The 27,471-nt window shown below is 62.8% G+C and overlaps 1 protein-coding gene and 1 long non-coding RNA gene across 8 annotated transcripts in view; both read left to right on the plus strand.

The window, feature by feature from the left end:
- Window positions 1–27,471, plus strand: part of GSE1 (Gse1 coiled-coil protein) — a 394,460-nt gene that overhangs the window by 321,597 nt on the left and 45,392 nt on the right. The gene's annotated exons all lie outside the window — the stretch shown is intronic.
- Window positions 21,433–23,792, plus strand: LOC131500211 (uncharacterized). The gene is made up of 2 exons (XR_009256183.1): window positions 21,433–22,485; window positions 23,235–23,792. It is a non-coding gene; the product is annotated as an uncharacterized LOC131500211 (long non-coding RNA).

Raw genomic sequence — 27,471 nt, forward strand, 5'->3', positions numbered from 1 at the left:
CTTCCCCAGAATGACCTCATCTTAACTAATTAAATTACATCTACAATGACCTTATTTCCAAATGAGGTCACATTCGGAGGTCCTGGGATTAGGGTTTCAGCCTATGAATTTGGGGGTGGGGGGGAGGGCACAGTTCAGCCCAGGCCTCAGCATGGCCTCGGACCAAGGGGTCCTTCCAGCTCTAAAGCGTGAATGTGCCCTGGTCCCAGCCAAGGGCAGTTCCCCGGATGCCAGGGGAGGGGAGACCTTGCTTCCCCGGCCCCCTCCTGCCCTCTCCTTTTTCCGATCCCTCCTCCACCTGGGGTCTCCACCAGCCAGCCCGGGGTGCGTGCTCTTCCAGACCCCCCCCCCCCAACAATGGAGCCTTTGCTCTGGGCACCAGATCCCCACGGGCTGTGTGACACGGCCAGGAGTCAGGACTGCTCCTTGAAGGTCACTCCTCCTGCCCCGGGGGTTGGGGGAGGCACCCTACAGAACACATGGTGGTGAACCTTTTAGTCTTAAGTAATTCCAGCAAGTTACAAGGGAGGCATAAGTGCCCGCAGTTGCCAGGGGTCCTGATGTAGCTGGTTTTTATCGAGCAACCTCAGTTCAGAGCGTGGGTTGCTCGACGTCTGTCTTTCTCATTGGGAAAGACGTCGCCCCTCCAAGGCAGGGAATTGGTGGGGTGGGGGTGGGGGTGGGGGTGCCTCCATCACTTAATAGGCTAGAGAAGCAAGAACAGGGATGGCCCTTGGCCCGGGCGGGGCTTGTGGGGTGCCGATCACAGCCTGGGCACTCCGGCGGGGCGACGAAACCCCCACTCCCGCGGGCGGGCGTCTGGAGGGCCCGGCTGCGTAAAATGAAAAACATAAATACGAGCGGGCGGGAGAAATACAGGGGGAAAACAGCGATGTGGAGCCCCAATTGCTGCCAGATGGTGCTGGTATTAGGAAAATGAAAATACATGCAGTGAATCTGCTATTTGCCAGTGTTAATTTCTTATCCCAAAGGTAAAACCTTCCCCCTGGCCCTATCCTGCTTTGCATGCTCATAAAATACATTACGGCAGAATTGATCGAGCGGCAGTGTGCGTGTGGGGCTCCGGGTGGTCGGGCTCCGAGGGGGGAGGGCGGGGGACACGGACGCACCTGCTGGGGTCCTGGGGACCAGCCCCTGGGCTTCCCGCCTTCAGCCCAGGTACGTTGAGGTGTGCATCCCAGGTCATGACCTGCGTTGGCTTGGCCCCGTCATGGAGCGGAGACCCGGGGTGTGGGGTGTGGGGAAGGCTGCTGGACCCCCGGAAGCTCTCCCACCTGAGAACCCACTCCTGACCCGCTTGTTCCCAGGGAGTCGGGGTTAGCCAGGCTGGCGATACTTAGCCCGGGGTCCCGCCCTCCCCCCCCCCCCCCCGGTTTCCTGGGCTCTCCCTTGGGCCCCCCGGCCTCAGAGCCTCCCATGTCTGGGCAAGCAGAGTTCAGGCTTTGTGGGACAGGCAGCCCCTGGACCCTGCTTCGACCTCTGCTCTGGCTGGGCTGGCAGAGCCTGCCCCTGTGCTCCTCCCTGCTGTCTACAGAGAGAGCCCCTTCCCTCCATAGGCCAGGAGCCTAACCAGTGAACCCACCCTTTTGGGGGTGGGAACAGTGTCCCCACTGGTTTCTTGCGTCCCACTCAGTGCCCACCGCCCCCCCCCCCCCCCCCCCCCCCAGGAGAGCACAGCCGGACCAGCCCGGGGAATGTGCCCATCGCAGCTGCCGGGCAAGCCCTACCTGCTTTTCAGAACGTGATGTCCCCCTTGTGGCCTCAGTCCAGCTGTGTTGAGGGTGGGCCTTTGAGCCCCTGGGGCCCCCAGCCTGGAGCAGACACAGCACGTGCTCAGGGATGACCGGTCTCCCCTCCCCCAGGGTCCTGGTGCTCCCCCTACTTCCCGCAGCGTGCCCTGGGGGACCGGGGCGGGGGGGGGTGCCCAGCCTGGGCCGCTCTGTCTGCCAATTACCAGTGTGGGAACGGCTTTATGGTCCTCTGGGGCCCTGAGAGAGCCCCCCACATCTGGTCAATTAATGCTGAATCTGTAATTCGGATGACATACAACCCTAGCCGGCTCTCCAAATGAGGCGATTAAAAGGCTCTTCCCCTCCTTCGCTGAAGAACAAGCAAAACCGGGACCTTCTTTATTTCCCGGGATTGATGGGCCCTGCCCGCGCCCTTTGCTAGGACAAGGATTATCAGGAATACCTCCGTATTTCCCGACTTCGCGGGCGGCGTAAATCTCCTATCAACTGAGGCAGGCGGCAGAGTGCTCTCGGGGGAAGGGGGGAGGCCGCCCCTGCCGCCCCTCCGCCCCCTGCCCTGCGCATGGCCGCCCTGACTTCAGGCCCCCACCCTCCTAGCCAGAGCCGGAAGTGTGCTGTGCCCCAGCGTCGTCTCTGGGGTGGGGATGTGCTTTGGAGGGGGCTCCCAGCACCTTGCCCTGCGGCCTGAGACCCCGGATTGCCATCCTGCGCCTGCGGGCACACACGCGCGCCCGCTGAGCCGCAGACCCTCCGGTCTCACGGGCAGAATTGGCCGTGGGCGGACGGGCCCCGGGCCAGAGCCTGGTTGGCGTTTCCCTGGCATCTCTGGGAAGGGGTGGCTCCCTGCTGGTGTTTTCTTCTTTTGGCCAATTAATTGCCGCAAGGAGTAACATTTGTGAAGCATTACAGGTGAGCGCGGGAGCAACAGTGTGAGAGAAGCCTGCGTGTGTGTGTGAGGCCGTGAACAGGGGTGTGAGTGCCTGTAGGATAAGCGTTCGGGGGCCTGGGGCGCACAGAGCGAGGGCGCGGGAGTCTGACAGCTCCTCCGCGGAGGGAAGCCCGCCCTTAGGGTCAGGCCCCGTTCCCGCTTTGGCCCTCCCGTACCCACTCTGACCCTCAGCGGCCCGCTTTGCCTCTTGGAGCCTCTTTTTCAGCCGCAGGATGTCCCCAAGGTGCAGTGGGGATAGACGGTGTGGGCACTGAGCGGCCCGGCAGCAAGGGCCCTCGCGACGGTGTTCTCACGGGACAGGACAGACTCTAGAACCGGACCGAGGGTGAAGTGCAGCTGAGCGTCCCTCGGGGGACAACGCGGGGGCTTCGGGAAGGCCGGTGGGACGGACCCCTCGCCCTCGCCCTGGCGGTCGAGGCCACCTGAGACCCGGCTGGAGACGCCCAGGTCGCCTGTCCTTTCCACCCATCTCCAGGGGCCCCAGGTGTGGGTCTCACCTTCTGCCTTGTTCTCCCTAGTGTGTGAAGAGACATGAGGGCCACAGACCCCCTGACATCCTGATGGTCTCTGGGTAGAGGGTCCGTTGCTGTCCTCACACCTTCAGGAATGCACCTGACCCCAGAGTGCACGGTTCCCTCCAGGCTGCACCCGCTTTATTCCAGGGCTCCGGAAGGTACCCCAGGCATGTGAATGTTTAGGCAGGGGTTCTCTGAACTTGCTCCCCCCGCCCCCCCCCCCCCACCAACATTGAGCCTGAGACCCCTGACCCAGGAAGGGAGGGGGTGAAGACAGCCAGTTTAGACAAGGAGACAAGACGTTTGGGAGCCCAGGGTACCCTCCTTCTGCTCCCCCCTTTCCCTGAGGGCTCCGTCTTGGTGGGGAATTGGCCTTTTCCTAGAGAGAGAGCCATCCCTCTCCTGCGGCCTTGCTCAGTCGGGGTGCTAGGAGGGTCCTGGAGAGAGTCACAGGCGTGGGCAGCCGTGGGGGACCTCCCCAGGGGGCCTGGTGGGAGCCGCATGCCCTGGGCCCCGGGCTGGCTTCCGCAGGGCTGGGCCAGTGGTGCCCGTGGCCTCCCGGCGGTCGGCAGGCTGAGCCGTCAGCACTCAGGCCTCACCAGGACCCCGTCTGCTGCTTTTGTGCGTTCCCACTGTTGTTAGGAGAGGCGCGTCCTTCATTCGTTCTCCTGCATAAGTGAGCAGCCAGGCTGCTCTCTCTAGGTGCTGGGGATTCATCCGTGAACAAAACAGACAGAAATCCTGCCCTCCCACAGCTTACCTTCCAGGGCAGCGCCGCGTCCCGTGTAATGTCTTACGCCGGTGGAACGTTCTAGATAGGTGATGCCCAAGTGGGTGGCCACCACTGACGTGTGGCTGTGGAGGACTTGACGCGCACCTGTCGTGATGAGGAACGAAGCTTTTTTTTTTTTCCTTTTAATTGAATTTTAATTTATTTTCAGTTTAGCGCCGGTGGCCAGTGGCCCCCCGCCCCTGGACGGTGCGCGGGACCTTCGGGAGTATCGGGGGCAGGGTTTGCCTTAAACACAGCGGGTGCAAAAATGTCAGCTTCTTCAGCACAGGGACCTTCTCTTCTGTCCGCTTTTATGGTGAACTTCCAGCCCAGAGCTTGACGTTTCAGGGGCTGCTAACAGTTGTGGGAAGAATGAATGCATGGCAGTCCCAGCTCGGCCGTTCGCCCGCTGTGTGACCGTGGGCGACTTGGTTAACCTCTCTGTGCTTCGGTCGACGAGAATCATAGTGCTACTCCACGGGGCGGTTAGGCGGCTTTTGGCGGGGGAAACACCCAAAGCGCTGGGAGCAGGGTGTGGCTTGGGCACTCAGTAAGTGCTTTTATCCACTGCTTTTATTAGTAATAGAGGAAACCAGCCCCGAGTGGTGGTTCCTGGGGCATTTCCACTGGCTGCTGGTTTCTCTCTTTGTCCCTCCTCCCTCCGCAGGGCCGTCTTGGGGAGACCTGGGCCACATTTGAATACTAGTGTCACCCCTGCTTTTAGACCTGTACGGATTGGAGAAACCATCTGTAGTTCCTCTGTTTGGAAACTCAGCCCAGAGACCCTGGTGACCTGGCTGGGATCACACAGCTTGCTTGGTCGGTCAGGGAACTGGGACCCATCCTGGGTGTCCCAGGTTCTGGACTAGCGTTGTCCTTGTTGGTCGTCTACCTGAACAGACCTGTCCTCCCAGGGCAGCTCTGCCCACGGCCTGCCACGCAGTTGCTCGCCATGGGGCAGTGGCGGGGGTGGGGGCGGTCCGCTGGAGGGGCAGGCTCTGGAACGGAGGGAAACACCCTCCCCTCCAGCAAGGACGCTGTCCTGGCAGGCTGGGGGCTTGGAGGCTGACCTGGCCTACCCACATCTGGCCCTGCAGCCTCCCAGCAAGGCCACTCAGGCAAGTAACTTAACCTCCCTAAGCCTCAGCTTTCTGATCTGTGAAATGGGGCCACTGGTGCCTTGCCTCAGAGCTGGTGGTGAAGAATGAGAGAGAGAGTTCGCTGCAACCTGCTGGGCTGGGGCTGGGAAGTCACCGGTATCATAGGGCCTTGGATGGAGGCACTGAGGTCCCCTCCTGTCCCTGCACCCCTCTGGATTCCCCAGCCACCTTCCCAGCGCCTGGAGTGTGGCTGCCCACGGCCTTGGCACTTGGAGTCAGCCTGGGCCGTCCAGCTTGGCCCAGGCGTCCAGGTCGCCCTGGGGGTGCCTCCCCACAGGGCTCAGGCTCAGCCACCCCTGGCCGTCTGCAGCTCCTGTGAGGACAGCTGCCCTGAGTCCCCTGTCCCAGGCCTGATGTCATCTCTGGGGGCAGCCTGGGGGCCTAAGCCGGGAGGTGCGGTTCCCACAGCCAGATCCCCTCCCTCCGCCCCTCCTGCCCTCCCCTACTCCCTCAGCCCCTTCTCCTCCATTCTCTCTCTCTCTCCCTCCTGCTCCCCCCACTGCCCGGCCCCTTAGCCTCCCCTCCCCCCCAGGCCCCTCTGCTCCCCCCCGGGGGCTGCCCTGTGCCAGCTCCTGCCTGTGTGAATGTCTAATCTCCAATTTTATTCGCTGGGCTCCAGCCATTTGCATAATCTACATAGTCACCCTGGTTTTAATTGCCCACAACTCTGCAGAAAGATCATGTGGTTAAGTGGTAAATCATAATTAGATAAATAATTGGTTTGGCCACAGCAAGCTGCTTTTGTTACACCTGCCATCTGCTGGACCCGTTTTTTCTTCTGGCCAGAACAATGCGGTTCTGATGACAGAAGCATGCTGCTTCTCTCTTACGGGGGCGGGGGGCTGGGGAGGGCGGGCGGGCGGGGGCTTGAGTGGAGGGGCTCGGAAGCAGAGCCTGGAAAATTGCCCGGTTGCTGGGGTCCGCGCCTGGCCTGCGTCTCTCATTCGCCATTCATTACCCGGCTTGGTTAATGCATCAGAGTGGCAAATTTGACTTCTTTGCAGAAAAGGGAGGGAGGAGAGAGGCCCGGGGGAGGGAGGGATCCGGTGGGGGCTGCCCAAGGCCTGGCCCGCCTGTGGTTTGGCTCTGACAGGGCAGCGTCCCCCCCCTCCCCCCACCCCTGCTGTGGGGAGCCTGGGAGGCTGGCAGGGGCAGGTGGGCAGAGGTTGGAGCCTCACATCTCTGCCCATCCATCCGCTCTTTGCTGGAAGCCCCATCTGTGAGCGCCGTAGCCTCCGGGGGAATTGGGGATCCTGGGCTGGCCAGGTCGCCTGGCCGGGGCCTTCTGCGGGGACGCCTGCCTTGCAACCTTGCCTTCCGCCGAGCCTCAGTCCCCAGACCACAGGGAACTGCTTTGCTCGGTCCTGTGTGCACTCATTCACCCATGCACACCTTCATTCATGCAGCAAGCGTGGGATGGGCGTTTTCCTCCATTATGAGTTTGGGTTCCCGATTTACTCCACGGGTCACCCTCGCTGTGTGACTCGAGCACATTTCATGGCTGTTGCTTCGTCTGTCGAACGGGGACCATAATCGTCCCTGCTGGTGGGCTTGTTGGGAGCGTCAAAGGACGTGATATGGATAAAGTCTGCCAAGCGACGGCTGCACTAAGCAGGTCCTCGGTACCTGTGGCTGCTGAGGTGTGTGACTGCTAATTACAAAGGCTCATTAAGGGGACGGCCCTGGCGCTGCCCTCCGCTGGCGACACCGGAGGCTAAGGGAAGAGGCACCCGGTGTGGTGGGAAGGAGCCGCGGGGAGGGCGGGCAGGGGGCTTGCCCAGACCTGTGCCTCCCTGAGTCTGAGTCTGCTCCAGACAGACAAACACAGGCGCCCCCTCGCCTGCCCACAGGCCCCCCGGGGGCCCCTCCGCGACCGCGACCGCGCCCTCCCTGAAAGGACTTCCCCAAGCCTCGCTGGCCCTGCCAGGCTCTGGCATCCTGTCTTCTGGGGTTTGCATCAGGAGAGACCCAGGAGGCGTCCTTTCTCTGCGGGGGCTCAGCTTACCATTGTCCGCCTGACAAAAGGCAGCCCGAGAGCTCAAGGCCCCTTTCCCCAGGCGGAGACCTAGCCCCGGAGAGAGTGATAGGCCTGCCTCCCGGCTCAGAACCCCTGGGGCAGATGGCTGGCCCTGGTGTCACGATCTTACTGACCAGAAAACATTGGCGTCTTCCTTCCTGCGAACCCACTGATGACTGTTGGCAAAGCTCTGGACGCATTCTGGAATGGCAGATATTTTCTGTTTTTTTCCATCCATCCGCCCATCCATTAAGCAACTTCCTCTTCCTTCCTTCCTTCCTTCCTTCCTTCCTTCCTTCCTTCCTTCCTTCCTCACTTCCTTCCTCCCTCCCTCCCTCCCTCCCTCTCTCCATTGCTTCCTCCCTCCTTCCCTCTCTTCCTGCCTCCCTCCCTTCTTCCCTCCCTCCCTTCCTTCCTTCCTCCCTCCCTCCCTTCTTTCCTCCCTCCCTCCCTCTCTCCATTGCTTCCTCCCTCCTTCCCTCTCTTCCTGCCTCCCTCCCTTCCTCCCTCCCTCCCTTCCTACCTTCCTTCCTTCCTCCCTTCCTTCCTCCCTCCCTCCCTCCCTCCCTTCCTTCCTCCCTCCCTCCCTCCCTTGCTTCCTCTCTCCTTCCCTCTCTTCCTGCCTCCTTCCCTTCCTCCCTCCCTTCCATCTTTCCTCCCTTCCTTCTTCCCTTCCTCATCCGTCCCTCCCTCCTTCTATCCATCCATCTATCCACGTATCCATCCATAGCCCCTATACTTGTTCTAAAAGTGGGATCTTCTCTCTGGCAGATCCCGGGCTGCCTCGCCTGCTGCTCTGTCACACCTCTGGGAGGGTTGCACCTGCTCTCCTGACCTCATCATGGTGTCCCCTAAAGGGAGTGGGGCAGACCCCTTGCTCACTCAGGAAATGAAGTGTCAAAACAGTTTCCCAGTTAGGAGGGTTCTCAGACTCCTGTGATGTTTCCAGACCACGGTTTTCCTGGAGACCCCCTTGAGGGCAGGACTCTGGACTCACTACAGCTCTGTTCTTTGGGAAGCCCTCCATTCCGATATGCAGATGGTTTTCTCCATGAGCCTGCCACGTAACCTCTCAGACTGAATATCAACCTGTGGCTGGGAAAGTGGGTCATTTTTGTATTCCGTGCCGTCCAGTACAGTAGCCAGTGCTCCATCTGGCTGTATTCAGTTTAATTTTTACATTTTAAATTAGATAAACTCAGGGGTGCCTGGGTGGCTCACTCGGGTAAGCATCTGACTTCCGCTCAGGTCGTGATCTTAGGGTTCGTGGGTTCGAGCCCCACGTCGGGCTCTGGTGCTGACAGCTCGGGGCCTGCAGCCTGCTTCGGAATCTGTGTCTCCCTCTCTCTCTGCCCCTTCCCCGCTCGCCCTCTGTCTCTCTCTCTCTTTCAAAGATAAATAAATGTTAAAAAAAATTTTTTTTGGGGCGACTGGGTGGCTCAGTCGGTTAAGCGTCCGACTTCGGCTCAGGTCACGATCTTGCGGTCCGTGAGTTCGAGCCCCGCGTCAGGCTCTGGGCAGATGGCTCGGAGCCTGAAGCCTGTTTCCGATCCTGTGTCTCCCTCTCTCTCTGCCCCTCCCCCGTTCGTGCTCTGTCTCTCTCTGTCTCAAAAATAAATAAACGTTAAAAAAAAAATTAAAAAAAAATTTTTTTTAAGTTAGGTAAAATCAAACAACATTAAAATTTCAGCTCCTGAAATGTGGTCTCACTGGCCACATTTCAAGGGGTCAGTGGCCACACGTGGCTGGTGACAACCGGCTAGGACAGCTCAGAGAACATTCCAGAAAGTTCTGTTGGACAGCACTATCCTAAGCGTATTCACAAATGCAGCGTCTTACCTGAAAGAGAGGCTGTCCTCAGTTGGCACTGGCCTCAGAACTTTCTGGATTCTCCCAGAAAGAGGGGGAAGTCCGAGCCCGGAATCAGATTTGAATTTTCATCCTGTCCGTGGTGCTGTGTCGCTTGAATCAGATCACTGAACCTCTCTGGCGGATAGGGGTCAGATCTGGGGGGCGTTTGGAGGAGGGGGTGTCCTTGCGGTCTTTGGAACAGAGAGAGGAAAGGGAGACGTGGCGGGGCACAGATCTGGAATGCTCCCCAGGCTTGGGGACGACGTGTTGGTTAAGAACGTAATGTAAAAGGGCTGTGGTCCCTCCGGCCTGAACTCTGGACAATGTCAGGGAGAGCGTTCACCCCTTCTGCAAAGACGGTCTGCAAGGAAAGATGTTTTTCTTTCTCCTCCCGGGCCTGTGTTCTGTCTCCTGTTCCTTCACTGTGTCACCTCTCAGAGAGCAGGCCGGACAAGGTTGGCCCCGAGGCTCTTTGCTGCAGATTCCTGCCTTCTGTGTCCCATGGGCCACCCTGAGACTTGTCTGCCTCTCCCCGCTCTCCGCGGCGAAGGATCCCTGGCCTGGTCGCCTGGGGGAGCCGTGAGAGTCCTCCCTGCCTTGGATCCCCCTCCTCCCCTCCCAGATAGCAGGCCTGGCTTTCACTGGGGTGCCCACACCCCCCCAGAGAGCCTGACTCTCTAGTTCTTTGTCCCACCTCCACATACACACAGAGAAAACAACTTGGATCTTTTCGGGAATTGCCAGGATAATTCACTCGTGCTAACGAAAGCACCAGCATTCCAAAGAGCTGACTGGGGACACCTAATCCCCCTGGACCCCAGCTCCCTGGCCACCTCAGAGGATCCAGGCCGAGGCCAGGGGACTGTCCCTCCCGGGGGTCGCCAGGCAGGGAAGGGGCTCCAAGCAGATGCCCTGGGCTGGGGCTGCTCCCCCAACAGCTGAGCGCCAGGGAGGGGTGGCCTGGTTGGCGGGAGCTTCCATTCTCCCAAAAGTTCTGTGCAGATGGGTTCGGGGGCACCAGCCCCCTGGTGTGCGTGTGCAGTCCCAGAATGGAGCGAGCGGTGTGTGCTCTGTGCCGGAGAGAGAGGCCGTGGGCGAATTGGGGTGACAGGGTGGGGGGTGGCTCCAGCAGCCACAGCGCCGTGGGCGCCCCCCCACACCCTCCTCCCTCCCACTCCCCCTAATTATTTTCCTCGGATGTTGCGAATTAAATCTAACAGTAACCGCAGGAGACGGCTCCGGGTAAGGCCCGGCTCACATCTCCGTGCGCCGATAGAAGTTGTTAAATGAATAATGTTGACTTACGCTGGGGACCCAATTCTCTCTGAATATAATTCCCCTTCGAGTTTCCAGGGAGCTTCGTGGAGAAAACGTAAAAATAATAAACACGTCTCCGTATCAGAGATTGGTAATGCTGCTTTGAATTCTTTTGGGGGAGAGAGGCGGGGAAAAATAAGTTAAAACTAATTTTTAAAAGAGGATCACGCCCCAAGTCAGATGTCAGAGCAAGCTGGGACGCCGAGGTTCTGGAAGGGTGAGCCCCAGGGCTCCCCCCCCCCCCCCCCCCCGCCACCTGCTGAAAATGTAGGTCCCTGGGCTCCACCCGGGACCCACCCCCCAATTCAGAAAGTGGGGGAGGTGCAAGGGGGGGGTGGTACCCCTGGCAGCCTGCTTCCTGGGTGGGGGGTGGAGCTTGGAGGTCACAGGTTAATGGAGCAGTGGGCTGGGCCTTGAGGGCCACTTCCTGTGCAGGTGCTGCCCTGGCCGGCTGTGACAACAGGTGCTTGAGTTTCACCTGTCTGGCTGTTCTGCGTCGCCGTCGCCGAGAGAAACCACACAGGCAGTGGAGGGGCTGGGAGAAACGCTTTGCATGGCCCCTCCCTCCCTGTCCCCGCCCCCCTTCCTCTTAGACCCCGGCCAGATGTCACCTGCGAGAGAGGTGAGCTTGCCTGGCGTGGCCAGGGCCCTGAGACGCCCCTCTGTGCAGCAGAAGGGTGCCAGTTACCCCCTTATTCCTCCCCCGGGGACAGAGGGCCAGGCAGGGTCCCCCTGGGAGCATCTGAGGCAGAGACCGGGGCCCTGCTCGTGCACCCAGCACTTGGGGACGGCCTCCAGGTGTTGTGCCAACTGTTCCTCGCCCAGCCGCGTGCAGCCTGCTGGGGACACCGGGGTCACCTCGAACAGCGCGGCTTCCAGCGGGACCTGCTTGTAAAAGGCGCCACCCCGGGTTATTCGCGAACAGCAGTGGCCGCGCTCGCAGATGGGGTCAGGCGGCGTGGGGACTTTCCCAAGGTCAGGAAGCAATTTGCAGGCCGAGCCAGGAATAGAACTCCTGAGCTGGGCTGCGCTAACCCCCGGCTCAAATTGCTAGCCCGGCAGGTCTGTCCGGGGAGCAGCGGGGAGCAGGCCTCGGGTCAGGAGGGAGCCGCCACGAGCCCTGTATGTGGGCCAAGGGGAGGGGCCGGGAGCTCTCATCCCTGGTGGACGCGGAAGGCCCACTCGGCTGTTGCTGTCCATCCTGCAAGAGGAGGCCGGTTTGAACTCCGGCCTGCGGAGGTTGGCGTGGAGAGGGGATGGCGCGCCTGTCCGTGTATTTCTTGTAAGAGCATCGGGAGTGTTGGAAAAAGCAACCGACAATCCAGCGTTTGTTTTCCTGGCGACTCTTTGCAGAACGCTCCGGGTCCTCGGGGGTGGGGGGGTGGGGGGGGTGGGGATCGGTGTGGCATGGGAGATGTGGCCTCTGCGACGGCTGATGGAAAAAACTGCATCCTAACGACTCTGGAAGGGCCCCGGCGTTCTAGCAAGAGAGGGTGCCGAGTGTACCTTCCGGGAGGTTCCCACGTTCTGTTTTTGGCTGGGCTTCTCTCGGGGCAGGAAGGATGCGCGCAGCCTTCGTTGCTGATAAAGGTTTGTGTCCTCCTAGGGGCTTTCTAATTTCCTTTAAATCAATTCGGCAAACGTTTATTTAAGAGCTGGTGCCCAGAAATAAGCGAGGCTGGATTGATGGCTGAAGTCACCCTGGGTAGGGGAAGGTCGATTTCCACTAGAGGGGGTTAGAGCCACATCCAGGAAGGCTCCTTGGAGGAGGCGGAATTTAAGCCAGGGCCTGAGGGAAGAGGTAAGCTGTAAACTAGGGAGATTTGGGGAGGGCTGGGAAGGGTGCACCCCGCAGTGGGTGCTGCCTGAGCAAAGGTACGAGATGCTCTTAAGTCCGCACTAACCTGTCTGAAGAGGATCGGGGAACACGGCCAGGACAGGCAGGCGTGGTGGGGGCCTTGGGTGTGTAAAGAGACTATGTGAGACACTTCCAGGATGGCCTGTGCAGGGTTGGGGGTGGGAAATGTGGGGAGGAAGAGACACGGGTGCAGGGGGGGTGCTGGGTCACAGTGGGACGCCCAGGTTGAGAGTGGGGTGAGGCAGGGGGGGCTGCACGGCCTCTGGTGCCAGGCTGGAGGCCCTGGTGGGAGGCAGGGGTTCTGGGATGGGAGCATGGCGGACGGAGGCCAGAAGGGCCACGCAGGAGGGAAAGCCAAGTCCCGTCTTGGGGCACACAGGTGGAAATTGAGAGAGGTGACAGTGCACCAGTGCCTCCAACCTTCCGCTGGGGGCCCTGCGGACGCCTGGGCACCTCAGACACCGGGCGAAAAGCACCTTGCAGCTTCCAACAGAGGAAATGACGCTTTCAACGTAATCCTCTCTCTTTGATTACTTCCAGTGGGGAGACCAAATTATAAGGACATAAATACGACAAGAGCTGGGGTGGGTGGCCAAGCCCTGGCATTGACCTATTGTCCCAGGCCGCTGGTGGGCAGCGGGGGCCGAGGCCGGGCCTGTGCTCTCTCTCTTCCGGCCTCGCTCGTCCAGTTGGCGGGCAGGAAGGGGGCACCTGGGGTTTGATTGTCCGGGAGACAGTTTGGGATTTTAATAACAGGCAGTAGATGAATTAATCCAGGAGTTTGTCAGGCGCTGACATCCTGAGAGGTGGGGAGAGGGGGCGGGGGGGGGGGTGCAGGGCCGTGGAAGGGGAGGGTGACGGTCTAGGCTCAGGGCCCCCGGTTCACCCCTGCTCAGCCTCCTGTGCCAGGAGCAGCGCGCCTGTCACACGGTAAGCACTCCCCACACCTTAGCTGCTGCCAGGAGGGATTCGGCACTGGGAGGAGGGGCAGGAGCACCACGCAAGCCAGTGGTCTACTGACCAGGAAGGTAGGGGTTTTCCCAACGAGAAGACGGCTGATTAATGTTTACAAAGAAGGCTTCTTCCCAAGAAGCTGTTGAGGGAACCACCCAGATTTCTGTGTCCATTGGGTGTCGGGGCGCAGGAGGAGGAACCGGGCCTCCGCAGCGGAAGGTGTGCGGGTTACGGGGGCCCTCTCGCTGCCCTGCCTTAAGGGGCCACACTGGCCTCAGGTCAGGGGGCCGGGCTTGGAGGGCTCCCCCGCCACCAGTGACCCCCCGGCCCTGCCCGCATCACAGCCGGCCGCTTTCCGGCCAGGTGTGGCCACGTGGCAGGAGCCCGGCTCCGCGACAGGCGTCTGCCTTTCCCCGTCAGGTCCTCCCCCTGGAGCCGAAGGACTGTTGTGGGGCAGGACAGGGCACTGTGAGCCCCCCCCACCTGGAGGGCTCAGAGGTCAGATCTGCAGAGACAGCACTGAATGTGTCTGTGTGAGGGGTGGGAGCCTGCGGGGGCAAAATGCCCAGGAGACGGGCGCCTGGGGGGCTCTGTCGGTTAAGCGTCCGACTTGGGCTCAGGTCATGATCTCGTGGTCCGTGAGTTTGAGCCCCGCATCGGGCTCTGTGCTGACAGCTCAGAGCCTGGAGCCTGTTTCAGATTCTGTCTCCCTCTCTCTCTCACCCTCCCCTGTTCATGCTCTGTCTCTCTCTGTCTCAAAAATAAATAAAACGGTAAAAAAATAAAACATAAAAAATAAATAAAATTGAAGTAGAATTCGCATAACATAAAATTAATGACCTACATTCCTTCCTTCCTTCCTTCCTTCCTTCCTTCCTTCCTTCCTTCCTTCCTTCCTTCCTTCCTTCCTTCCTTCCTTCCTCTCGAGAGAGAGAGAGAGCGAGCAGGGGAGGGGCAGAGAGAATCCCAAGCAGGTTCCGCACTGTCAGCTCGGAGCCCGATTCGGGGTTCCATCCCACGAACCGTGAGATCACGACCTGAGGCGCAGTCAAAAGTCAGATGCTCCACCAACCGAGCCACCCAGCCGTCCCCAGATGAACCATTTTAAACTGAACCACTCAGGCATTCAGTACATTCACGAAATTGTACAACCACCACGTCTATCTTGGTGCGTGCAAACGTTTTTTTCGCTTCCCCGGAAGGAAACCTTGTCCTCCTTAGCACGCGCTCCTACCCCTCCCCTAGCCCTCAAGTCTCCCCCGCGTTGTGCCTCGTGTATTTCACCCTTTTTATGACCGAGTAATATTCTGCCGTGTGGCCAGGACCTGGGGTTTTTTAAATCCACGTATCATTTGATGGGCACTCAGGTTGTTTCCAGGTTCCGGCCACGAATGAACACCGTTCGTGGACAGGGTTGTGCGGATGTGCGTTCCCACGCACCACGCCTTGGAACCTGTGTCAGGACGCCACGTCTCTGTGTGGCTGAACCATGTTTGTTTATCCCCTCATCTGGGGCGGGGACGTTCCGGTGGGTCGGGTGACTTTTAAAGACGCATCTCTGAGAAGCAAGTTCCGACTAGGCGCCACCAACATTTAAAAAACGACGAAACCAAGGGACTTTGGTGGCCGGCCCGTCTCCACCCTTCTGACTCTTGTGCAGACCCTGCAGGAGACCGTCCAGGAGGACAGTGCCCGAGTATCTGACTCCTGGAGGCCTCTTCCTGCGTATGGGCAAAGGCAGGGATGTTCCTGCCAGGATGTGCAAGAGCGACCCCCCCCCCACCCCCACCCCTGTACTGGTGCAGTCGCCTGCCTGGCCTCCCTGCCCATCTGAGAAGCGCTTCCTCGTGAAACCGAACGGCAGCGCGTCTGTTGGGTTGCAACTGTGTCCCAGGCACCGTGCGAGGCTCTTTCTGGTTTATGTTCTCGTGGAAGGCCTCACGAGAGCCGCGGGAAGGGTTGTGTTGCTCGCCCGACAACAGCAGGCAAAATTAGTACAGGGTGAGGTGGCGATGTGCCCAGCCAGGCGGGGGTCGCGCAGGCTTAGTTAGGCCAGTGTCTCTGGCCTCAGACCCTCTGTCCCCACGCTCGCGTCCCTCCGAATGCCAGCATGTGCGAGGTCGGTGCAAAGATGCCCAGTGATTCTGTGCTTAGGACGAGGCTGTGGGAAAATCTGCGGAGGGTGTGGAAGCAGGTAAGTGGCTCCAGAGGGTGGTGCCCTGGGGAGAAGAGGGAGATGGGTGAAGCCGAAAGACAGCTGGTCTGGGGCCTTGAATGCCGAGCCAGGACGCTGCTGGCCCAGGAGTCCAGACGGTGCCGCTGGGACTGTGTTCTCCTGACGGGGGCGAGTGGCCGGTGAGGATTTTGCTTAATGGGCCTTGCTGGCCACCACTGTGGGCCGTGCCCCCCGCCCCCTGCCCGGAAGGTTCCGCGCCTGCCCTGGGAGGCAGAGCCTGGGAGCTCGCGCCTGTCCCACAGCGCAGGCCCGCCAGGTAGATGGGATTCGGGGATTTTGAGTGCTCTGCGATTTCATAAAAGCCTGCTAAAATAAGACCACTCAGGAACATATTCTCTCCTGCTTTACATCACAAATGTTGACAGTAGGAAAATGTGGCCAGGTTTCTCTCAGATATGAAAAATGGGAAGTAGGCAAGCCAGGAAATGAAACCCAGCCCCCCTGCCCCAGACAGCAGCGTGGAGGAGGGGGCGCCCTGGAAAGCGGGGTGATGTCTCTGCGCGTCCACTTCCTCACCCAGACGATAAGGCGGCGCCACCCCCACAGGGCTCCGAATGCTGAAGGGGTCGAGTGCCCTCACCCAGCCGTGCCCTAAAGGGGTTGGGAGTCGGGAGGCGCTGGGCCACCGTGGGGCGGGGAGGGGGGAGACTCCTTGCAAACCGTCTTTTTCCGGAAGCTGCAGCCTGGGGGCCGTTTCCCTCCCTCCTCCAGGGGGCAGGGGGGAGAGACTGGTTGTGGAGGGGAGCCCAGGCTCTGCCCAGGTGGCCGGGGGGGATGGGCAGCGGTTCAGGCGGGCCCACCCTGAGGGTGGGGGACCCCGGCCCCGGCAGGCTCAGCTGGGAAGGGCATTGCAGAGCCCCCAGATGGGGGTGGAGCTAAGGAGGTTTGTGCGTGACCCCGTGGGAGGGCCACCCGGGCGATCCTTGTCCCGAATGGCATCTTGCAGGTACTGGGTGCGGGGTGGGGGGTGGGGGGGGCGGGGGTCACCAGTGGCAGAAAAGCCTCTGCGGGCCCCCACGAGTCGCTGCCCCCTTCCGTCTCCCACCCCCTCTCCGCCCGCGTTGGCCTGGCCCCGCCGTATAAAGTTTAAAGGTTTTAAATGCAAATATTTCTCTTTTATAGATGCCAGCTGTCTCCAGAGAGCGCGTTTGCTCGCAGCTCAACTTTATTGTCCAATTAGCTTCCCCTATCTGGGTCCCGGAGAGCCCGGGGGCCGGGGGAGGGAGGCACGGCTCCCCCGGCGGGGCCGGAGCTGGAGGCCGCCCCCAGGGGGCCGTGTGTGTGTGTGTGGGGGGGGGGGAGCGGGGTGGACGGGCTGGGGCGCGGGGGGGGGGGGTGGGTGGGGGGGGCGCCTTTCAGAGGCCGGGCCGGGCGAGGCAGGAGCAGGGGCGGCGGCAGTTGGTGGCAGGGGTGTGCTTTTCTTATTTAGAAGGAATAAAGGCAGCCCGCCCCGCGCCCACCGGCTTCCTTTTAGTCCCTGTCGAGTGTCCCCTCCCCGCCCGCTTCCGCGCCGCCCGGCGGCTTCCCCATTCACCGGGGCTCGGCGGCGCTCACAAAGCGAGGCAATTAGAATTGAAAATCTATGCAAAACAGCTGTTAACTGATTGTGAGGGAGTGCAGCTGTGTGCCGAGTGCAGCTTGGAGGCTGGCGGAAGGGCAGGAAGTGCTGGGGCAGCCCGGGGTGAAGAGGCAAACTCCCGTCACCTCGGCCGGGGGAGCCGTCTAGGCCTTAACCCTTGCTGCTCCCCCGCAGGTGACCTTGGCTACCGCGCGCCGGCCGCGAGGGCGTGGGGGCGGGCGCGGCCCCCAGCACCGCCCCGCCCCGCCCCGCCCCCAGCCGGCCCCGCCTGCCGCGGGACCCACGGCAGGAGACGGAGGGCGGGGCGCTCCCTCCCATTTCCCCGCCCTCCCGCCCCCCCCCCCCCCCCCCCCGCCCCGTCGCCGCCCTCTCCCTCCGTTTACCGGTTCAACAGATCTGCGGGATGTCGGACCGCGCCGGGCGTGCCAGGGGGCTGGGGCTGTGTCGCCGCTGCTGTCCTTCTGCCTTCCAGGCCGCCGTGCGGGGGAGGGGAAGGAGCCCGCGAGGCCCAGACTCCCCCTCTCCCGGCCTGCCAAGGGATGCTCCCTCCTGGCCCACAGGGTTGCTCCGTGGAGTGAGTGGCCTGGGGATCTGTGTTTCTCACGGACCCCCCCCCCACCCCCCCACCCCTTCACATTGTCTAAGACCCACTGCAGTGTGGGACTCAGCGCCCGGAGGGATGAATTCCAGAGGCAGGGAAGGGAAAAGCCTTCTGGAAAGAGATAAGATTTGAGTCCAGCTTTGAAGAGGGAGAGGTGCTCTGGGCAGTGCTGGCTGGAAGGAGAAAGAGAACTTCTGTAGATCAGTGGTGGGGGGTCTGGTCGCTGGGCTGGAAGTGGTGCCTGGGCAGACCTTTGCTGCTCGCGGTGGGGCCCCACCCACGCAGGTGACACCCTTGGGCTCGGCGCCTTGGGGAGGGTGGGCCACTCAAGCTGAGGTGCTGCACAGGTCCCCAGGTGACAGGCTCTGTGTGATGGGTCCCCCACCCCCCAGGGGTGTCTGCAGCAGGTAATTATTACAAACGCTGCCAGGTACAGGCAGACAGCCCGGGTCTGGATCAGGCCCGGATCGAATGTGTGTACCCTAGGCAAGTTAATTAACCTCTGGTCTCCTAGCCAGGCTTTGTAATGGAGGTCACCCGGTCCACCTCAAAAGGCCCAGGCTGAGCTGTCTTGGCACGTGTTGGGTGTTTGGTAAATGGCAGAAGCCATATCCCCTTCCCACCCACGACGACGACGACGTCCGGGTCCCTGATGCTATTTGCCGATAAAGGTGCCGAATGAGGTGGCTGCGGCCATGTGACAGTGATGGTGCCCTTGTGTGCTGGGAGCACCTGATCGGGGCAGAGGGCACTGTTAAAGTGCTTGAGCGTCCCGCTGGCCCCACAAGGACGCAGGATGACCAGGACCAGGACTGTGGGATTCCCTCCGTGGTGCCAAGGGCCCGTCACAGACCAGGGGCTGGCACCTGTGCTGGGACCCGGTGGGAAGCAGTCCCTGCTAGTGCCCACCCTCCTGGGAACTTCACCTGGCCCAGGTAGGTGCCCTTGCGGTGGTGGTGGGTTGAGTAGCCGACCACCTCCTGCCTTCTCCATTCTGCGCTGTCCTGAAGCGCCCCCCCCCCCCCCCCCCCCCCCCCGTCCCGACAGCACTTTGGCACCGAGGTTTGTCGCCTGGTCTCTGAGGGCAGCCGAGGGCTGGCCTGGCACTTTCAGTTTTGTTTCCTGGAGGGCGCTGGCACTTGGTGCGTTTGTTGACTGACTGAATGCCCACCATGGTGGTTAGAGGCACCCCTTTCTTTCCAGCCCATCCCTCTGTGCCTCTCCATCGCGCACCTCCTCCTCAGTTCCTAGCCTCAGGTGGTAGGCAGGTTTAAGAGGTGCCCGGGGCTTGTCCTTGACGGAGGGTTTTTCATCTTTTTGGCCATGCAGACTTCACAGGCTTCAGGAGGCCGGGCTGGATCTGCAGGGATCCATCTTGTAGGGGCTCCGAGCCCGGGGAGGGCGGTAGGAACCCTGCTTTCTGCACCAGGAGGCACAGTTGAGATTGGCAGGGGGCTGACGGTGCAGGGAAGCATGCACCCGCATCCTGTCGCCCCTGGCACGTAGGAAGCAGAACCCTGGTGCAGGGTAGGGGCAGGTGTCCCAGCTCAGGGAGCTGTCCCCACGTTGGCCCCCCGTAGGACTGGCCCTGGCACCTTGCCCTTTTACCCCGAACCTTTTGTCTCTGCCTTCTGTTTCCCAGCAAATGGGAAGGAGGGAGGGGAGGTCCTGGGAGGCAGAGCGGTGGGAGCTGCTGAGGAGGAAAGAGAAAGAACGCGCCTTGGAGGGAAATGGAGGGCCGCCAGCCTGAGCCCCGAGTGGCGGGAAATTAGGAGTCAAGCTACAAACCTCGTTAGCGAGGAACGCGGGCTGCAGGAGAGCAATTCCCACCCTTAAACTCGGAGGCCGTGCTCCCGGGATTACTAATTTCCTCGAGCTGGGCGCGCTGACAGTGAGTGTCATCCGTCTACCCCCACCCCCCTGCCAGCCCGCCTGGCGGCCGCCAGCACAACTAAACCGACGCGCACTCCGCCGGCTCGTTGCTGCCCCCCGGTGGTCGCTGGGGTTCCCTGCAGCGCCCCCCCCAACCCCTCCCCCCCCCCCCCCCCCCCCGCCTCCGCGGCGGTGCCGGGCTGGGGAGGAGACTCCAGGTGTGAGCGGCTCCCCTCGCACCAGGGCCCGCGTGACCTTGAGCAACTCTCGGCCTCAACTTCCTCATCTGTGAAACGGGACCGGACCACCCGTCTCGCAATCCAGTGGAACCAGATGTCTACACGGGATGGATCCTCCAACTCTAAACATGAGCCAAATGATAACCTGAGTGGCGACCCCACCACTTTTTGCTTAGCTGTCCGTGGGCCTCTTCAAACAGGTGGAAGAACCTGGGCCGCCTTCCTCACAGGGCCTCCCAGGGTTGAAGGGAGAAAGCGGGTGCTGGGTGTCCCTCCCGGCAGGAGGTATTTGGAGGCCGGCCTGGAGGGCCTGGAAGGGCCAGCTGGGAGGAGCCTCCCCGGCCAGGTGCGAGATGCTCATTTGCATGTTACTCCCCTCCCCTCCCCTCCCCTCCCCACCTCCCCCGCCGCCTGAAATTCAGGTGGGAAAGCGTTGGAGCAGCCCCAGAGGGTTTTAATTTTGTTTTTGAGGCCCTAGGCTTGTCGCCGAACTCTCTCCTGACTCCTCCCTCCCCTGCCCCCGCCGGTGTGTCCCGGCGGGGACGGACGCTTCCCCTCCCCCCGCGCTCTGGCCGCCGGGGCCGCGGTGAATCTGCCGGCCACTGCTGGGCATACATGACCGGAGGCCGCGCTGCGGAGATACCGTGCGGTGCGGTGCGGTGCGTAAGGCGTCGGGCGGAGGCCGAGGCCCGCAGGAGGCCGGTGGTGCAGGGGAAGCGCCCCTCCCTCGCGGTGTGAGGGCCGGCCGGCGCCCGCAGGTAGGAGCCAGTAACGGCCCCCCGGCCCGGCCTCGCGGGTCCGTTTCCCTTTTCGTTTGTGGTCGGCTCGGAGCCTTGTGCAAGGCGGGGGGGGGGGGGGGGCGGGGGCGCGACCCGTGTGCGCCCCCACTCCGTGTGCCCCTGCTGGCGCGAAGTCGAAGGTGGAGCAGGGGAGCGGGTGGCTTGGGGGCGCCCGTCGGGGCCCTGCCCCTCGGCCCGCAGCGGGCACATAGGCGGGTTCGGCTCCCCGCTGGCGCGGGCCCCGAATGCTCCAGGCCCGCCAGCGTCATCTGGAACAGATGGATGGGGGGTGGCAGGCGCCCAGCGCTCCCTCCCATCGCAATCCGGGCTGGCGCGGGGAGGGAGAGAGAGGGAGGGAGGGAGGGAGGGAGGGAGGAAGGCGGGGGAGGCTGGGCCCGCGGGGAGGCAGCGTGCGCGCCTGCCAAGCGCGGCGCGGGCATGTCCCGGGGCAGGTTTGGGGCTGGCTGAAGCGCGGGCTGGCACCTGGGTCCGAAAGTTGAAACCCGCCGCGCGGCGCTGGGGTGGGGGTCCCGCTTTGCCTCCGGGCCCAGAAGCATGAAAGCCGTAGATTAGAGACTTTTCAAAAGGGAACGTACAGGGAGAGACCCTGGGGCATCGCAACACTGCCGGGAGCTTGGGACGCGCGCGGGGTCAGACCCCGGGGCGCCGGATAGCGCCGGGGCCAGGGGCGTTGGGCGAGGCGTGCCCCATTAACCCGGCGCTTCCTGGAGACGCAGGCGGCGCGGGGGTGGGCTACAGGCTCCCGGTCTGCGCCCAACGCCGGTGGGGGCGGGGCGGAGCGGGGGTGGGCTTGGGGGCAGGAAGGCTGGGGCCCGCAGTCCTTCGCCTAGCCGCCTGTGGGTGCCCAGGAATTTCAGGACGCTCCCTGAGTCATTCCAGTCTGTCAAGTGCCTGGGTGAGGTAGGGTGGTGGGGGGGGGGGGGTGCCAGGAATGGGGAGGCGCTGCGCTGGGGCCCGAGGCCCAGTGGGTCTTGCCAGTTTCTGGAGGCGGGCGGCCTCGCCTCTGACCGCAACCCCAGCTACTTAATGATCCCGCTGGTGGAGCGGCGCCTCCGTGGACTCGTGGACTCCCCAGCCTCTGAGACGTGGGTTCTTGAAAGAACTGCCCCTTGGCCCGGCGTGGGGCCTTCCCAAAAGTTGCTTCTAACAACGGGAGGGGGCAGTTCCTAGAATTTGGGCATGGGAAGGCGCAGAGGCTCGAGGTTTTCACATTCAGCCCTTTCAAGTTGTGGCTGTAAGGTCACGAATCTGGAGGGGCGGTCGGGAGGATAAAGCGCCCGGCCTATCTTGTGTTGCCCTCACCCCACCCTGCGCCGCCGCCAACAGGCTCACCGGCTCCAAGAAAGTTCTCCTCCCAAAGGCCTCCAGACCACGAGTTTATCCGCTCTTTATTGGGCCTGCTCTGTGCCAGACACTGTTGTAGGCACTGGGGACGCGGTGGTCACGAGACCTGCTAGGGCTCTGCCGGCGTGGCGGTCATGTTGGAACTGACCGCCCCCTACTTGTGCAATTAAGTGGCGGGCCTCGGACACTAGTGTATCTGGGACCCCTGAGCGGTCGAGCCAGGGGCCCCCCGGGAGCCTGAGGGTGGCACTTCCCCTACCTGCTTAGTGTCCTCGACTCACCTGGCCGATGAGGCCGGGGAGGGGCGTGTGCCCGCGCGAGTGTACCCGGGCGCCCGTCCGTGCGCGCGCGCGCGTGTGTGTGTTTGCGGCTGAAACCCGACACCTCCCGCTGGCTGAGGTCAGGGAGCCTGGAGCGAGCCAGTGGCCCGGGAGTGGGCGGCGTTGCGCTTGGGTGTGTCCTCGGCGGCGGCGACAGCAGCAGGTGTTTCTTGGCCGGGGCCCCGGAAGCTCCACCTCCCCAGCGGCCCGAGCCGCCGCCACCGCCGCCGCGCAGCCCGGGGTGAGATAAGCAGTTTAGACAAACACTGGGCGACGGTGGCTCCAGCATGTGTCAGCCGAGGCGGAGCTGCGGGGCCCTGGCATGAAAGGTGAGCGCGCCGCGCTAGGCGGGGGCGGGTGGTGGGTGGTCTCCGCAACCCCCCTCCCCACTCCACCGCGTCTCCTCCTCCAAGTTCGCGGGTTCCGCGGGGTTGGCCGCCAACGGCTCCTGGTCAACTTCCCCCGGAGTGCGAGCGGCGATAAGAGCCGAGCGGGCGGGCAGGCGACCAAAGGCCCCCCGCCCGCACGGGTCGGAACCAGGGCGGCCTGGCCCGGGGCGGGGACACGGGCCGCCGCGGGGCCCGGGCTCGGTGGCCGCTCCCGGCGAGGGGCGTGTAAGGGTGCACGCAGCGGGGGAGGGGGACGGGAAGCTAGGGGGCTCTGGGCGAGCTGTCGACGCTCCGGAGCCGGGGCAAAAACTTTGCGGCGGTGGCGGGAGCGAGGGGGGCGGCCGTGCACCCCCACGGCAGGTGCCGGCGGCGGCTGGAAGGGGGGGGGGCGGAGCTCGCGGACTGGGGACTCGCGGTTAGGGTTTTTGTCTTGCTCCCCTCCCCCTCCCCTTGGTGCGGGGGAGACCGCCGGGAGGGCAGAGCTGCAGGCTCCCGGGTCTCCGACCCCCACACTCTGCTTCCCAAGGGCCCGCCCCGGGCTCCGCTGCCCCCTCCCCCCCCCCCCCCCCCGCGTTGGAGCGGTGCCCCTGCCCCTCCTCCTGCCGAAGATGGCTGCCCCAGCCTCGGAGGTGGGAGGGTGGTTGCATCCGCCGCCCCCCACTCTCGAGCTGCCCTTTTCCCCTCCCCAGCCCTTCCTGCTCCGCCTGGATGCGCCTCCCCGCCCCCAGCCCTCCCGGGCCCGCGGCCGCGCTGATGGGCGGCGAGTGGCCCGACCGAGTGGAGCCGATTCAATTATATTGCAGCACCAGAGACACCTCCTCGGCCGCCCGCCCGCCTCTCCAGCAGGCTAATTAAATTCCCTTCGTGGAGGCGGAGCGGGAGTTGGGCTCGCCCTCCGCGGCTCCGGGTGGGGAACCAGTGGACCACTTGAGAAGTGTGCAGTGGAGGCTCCCAGCGCAGGGGGAGAAGGGGGGTTCTCGGGACTGGGGGGGAGAGGTGCCTCGGGTACCTCCCCCATCCAGCTCGCTGGGTCCGGGAGACCCCTTGCGGGAGCGCCGGCTGTAAGTTTTGAGGGCTGAGCGCCGGGTGGGGAAGCCGCGCCCCCCCACCCCCACCCCCACCCCCACCCCAAGCTGGCCCCCAGCTGGGTGGTGGCTACCAGCCGGGAGTTGAGTCGATTTGGCCGTTGTTTTGTAAACTAGCCTTTGTCAGCGGAGTGCATCTAAAATACATTAAACCCTTGTTAACCCCTGCGGTGCCTTATCTGGGGCCCACACAGGTCGGGGTTTGGAAACAAAAAGCGAGACCACCAGATGAAAAAAAGGACTCCTTTTGTGAAGGCCCCGGAACAAAGGCTCAGCTACTCTGGGTGGGAACCTCCCGGCCTAAGCCGATTTCCAGGAGGCGGAGATGGTGGGCCAGAAGGTCCTGGTGGGGTGCTTGGCCTGGTTGGCCGGCTGGCCCCTCTCCCCGGGGGACTCTGTGCCCTTCCCCCCGCCCCAGACTGGAAAGCGGAGCGGGGGTGGGGAACCCCGAGTCAGCAGCCTGTTTATGGGTCTCGGTCAGTGTTACTTAAGCTTGGGGCACGTAAAAGTTGCTCACCCTGTGTTTACAGGCCGTCTCCACCGGTGGGGACGGCGGAACCTGAGGCGCAGGCCGCCGCCTGACTCAGCCGGGCCACGCCACAGGTGAGGGGGCCCAGGGCGCAGGCTCCGACCCGGCCGGCCGTGTGTCATCCCTGCTGCCTGCTGTGCCGGGAGTCTCCACCCCGCCCAGGTGGACGCGGAAGCGAGCGGGGCTGGCTCTGCTGAAGCCTGCGCCGATCTCAGTAGCCTGTGTCCGCGTGGTCCTGACCCCTGGGTGAAGTGTTGTGGGGAGGGGGTGCTGATGGCCCGCGCTGGGTCGGCTTTGTCACTTCGTGTCGAGGCAAGAGTAGGAACGCTGCGAGAAGGGCAAGGTGGGGGCAGCTGGAGCAGGCGGGGTTTTGACACCTGGGAGTTGGCTTTCTGTGAACCCTTGGGAGCCTGAGTCCGGAGCTGGTGAGAGAGCAGCCCCGCCTGCGGAGGAGGGCCGGGGAGAGGGGTTGTGGGGCCTGTCCTGGTTCCAGGCCCCGTCCTCTCTGCGGGGCCAGACTCCAAACAAGGCAGCAAGGGCTGCCCTCTGGTGCAGGCCCTGACCTGTTGGGGACGGCTTTCAGAATCCTGGCTTGTCAAAGTTGCGAAGGGTTTGTATAGATCCCCAAGCTTGGTTTTCTAAGCTCGCCGAGTGGCCCGGTGTCCCCGAACCCAGCTAGGCCACAGCCTCTGGGTTCCTGCCCTAGGCTAAAGAATGCTCGGAGTTCCCCAGGTGATTCTGCTGTGCAGACTGGGGCGCAAGCAGAGGGGCTTGGAGGCCAGCACCAGCGCTCACAGCTAGAAGAGGACCCCTCTGGACCCTCCGGTGGCCTGCACAAAACTGTCGCCTCGGGCAGCCGTCTGGCCGCCAATGACTTCCCTGTCTTTGGGGAAGTTCAGGGGCTTCAGATCCGATAGAGCCTTGTGGTTTCAAAGCAGAAGGCGCCTGCCCCTGGGCTCTGTCCGCATCTCCCACCGGAGGCACCAGAGCAAAGTCTACGCAGCGCCACTCGGTGGCAGACCTGAGTTTTGCACCTCCAAACTTGAGCCCTCCCAGCTCCCCTAAGTTCCTAAGTGCCCTTGACCCTTGGGCAGGTGCTGTTCTCCCTTCCTGCTCTGGAGAAGGAGGGGCCTCTGGGCTCTGCGTCCCTACCTGAGGGGTGGGTGCTGGCGGCTCCTACCTTTCCAGAAGAATGCAGGCAAGACCTGCCTGCTACCTCTCTTCTTGCCCCAGGGACTCGCAGGGGCTTGCGGAGTCAGCCAGCAAGGCCGGTTTTTCCTGGCCCCGTCTGAAGGCTTGGAATTCCCAGCTTGGGTTACTGGACGTCCACACTGGGCTGGGAGCACGTTAATTATCTTTGTTATGGCAACACAAGCTGGCTGCCTGTCCCCCCTCCCCCCCCCCCCCCGCCCCCGCCCCGGTGTGCCAGGAGAGCTGTTTTTTAACCTGCAGGGATCCGTGTTTCAGGTGACATTTCAGCTTGGCCGCTGCGCGTTCATTCCCCGCCTCTCTCGGAGCGCAGCGTGGCCCCCCCTCCCCCCAGCTGCCAGCTTCACTTCCCCACACTGGCCCTTCTCCCGGCCGAGGCCACAGGCGGCGGGAGGTGACGTTTCAGAGTGTCCCTGTCAATGAGAATTTATTGAGCGCCTCCTATGAACCCAGCCGGCGCTCGCCGCTGGGAGGTGTAGGGACAGATAACACGGGAGCGGCCCTTTGCACACCTGCCAAAACTCAAGCCAGGGGCCTTTTAATCTCCCCTTTGCAGCTTCTCCCCACCACCAGGCACTCGTCCCCGCCCCCTTCAGGACGGAACCACGCAGCCCTCCCCCTCCCCGCACTGAGTTTGTACAGGCTGGCCCTGTCCCTGGCATTCTCCAGGCGGCTCCAGATCTCCGGGGGGCCCCGACACCAGCCCCCCCTGCCTGCCCTTCTGGAGGCCTTGAGCATAGCATGTTCCCAAGTTCAGAGGGGAAGCGACTGTGGGGCCAGGGGAAGTGAAAGCAGCCTCTGGGGAGCATGGGATGGGGGGGGGGCAGGAAGTGGGGGTAAGGAATTTCCCCCCCTTGGGGAAGGTGATCTGGGGTCCTCCCCAGGAAGCCTTTTTGCCCCCGAATCGGATGGGGCAACCCCGTGAACCCCAACAAACATCCCCTGGGGACTGGTACCACCTCGCCTGACCGGGGCAGGTGGTGGGGAATGACAGTGGGCGCGGAGGTCTCTGGCCACCCCTGAGACCCCATCCCCGGGTCGCTGGAGGGCTCTCGTGTGTGCCTGGGGTGGGATCCCGAAGGCGGTTCTCCCCCGGCCTGGGCGCGCCGCACGCCGTTCCCCTAAGGGGGCCTGCGGAGTTGTGTTTGGATGGATGGCTTCCGTGCCTGTCTGGAGCTCTGGCCAAGCCTGCCGTTTCTGGAACTGGTTCCTCCGGCTTGAGAACTTGACATATGTGTGGAATTGCACGTTGCAGCGTCTCTGGGGCTGCCAGACCTGGGCACGGGGCATCCCTCCAGCTGTCTCCCGTCTGTACCTTGGGGGTGCGGACACCTTCCCCGGCTTGAGGATTCAGGTGACAGGTGTGCCACGCACCTGTGAAAGGGCACCGCAGGGAGAAGCTGTAAACCTCGTAGGCGTGGGGTAAGCCCCCAGCGAGCCTGGAGGGGGCGCCTGGGTGGCAGCGTCCCCCTCTGTCTGTGATCTCGTGCACGGCGCTTCTCTGGGCCTCGGTTTTCTCATCTGTAAAATCGGGTGGCAACCGAGGACACCTGTGTCCTCAGGCTCTTGGAGGTCAGGTGCTCTCCTAGAAAAGCTCGGGGCAGCGCCTGGCACAGAGGCTCCTGTATGAGGGTTTGCCGGAGAAAGCACCCCCACGTCCTCTCCTTTTCGGTGACCCCAGGCCTTAAATTATAAGAGCTGGAAGGCCCCATTCTCCCCGCCCTGCATCTTGCAGTCGCTTGGCGTAGGGACGGGCTGCAGCCGCTTTTCCGACCAACACAAAGGCTCGAGATGCCAGATCAGCCCCTGCTGACCCTGCGGTGCCGGGGCCGCACCTGCCCCCACGGACTCCAGCCACCCTGCACGTGCGCACCTCCCTTTTCCAGCCGACTTGTCCCTCCCCCCCGGCGCTGCCCTTCCTGTGCTCAGATGGCGGGCGTGTGGCCTCAGGCAGCAATAAAAGGAATCGATCGGTGAGCTTTTGGTCAGGGCCGAATCGACGCCGGGCAGGTTAAGCCGTCCCGAAGGAAAATCTCCGTGTCGAACTGAGGAGGACCAGGCCTCCGCGCGGGGTGGGCAGGGGCCTCCTTTGTGCTGACCCCC

This window comes from Neofelis nebulosa, chromosome 17, assembly GCF_028018385.1.
Source record: "Neofelis nebulosa isolate mNeoNeb1 chromosome 17, mNeoNeb1.pri, whole genome shotgun sequence".
Classification (NCBI taxonomy): Eukaryota; Metazoa; Chordata; class Mammalia; order Carnivora; family Felidae; genus Neofelis; species Neofelis nebulosa.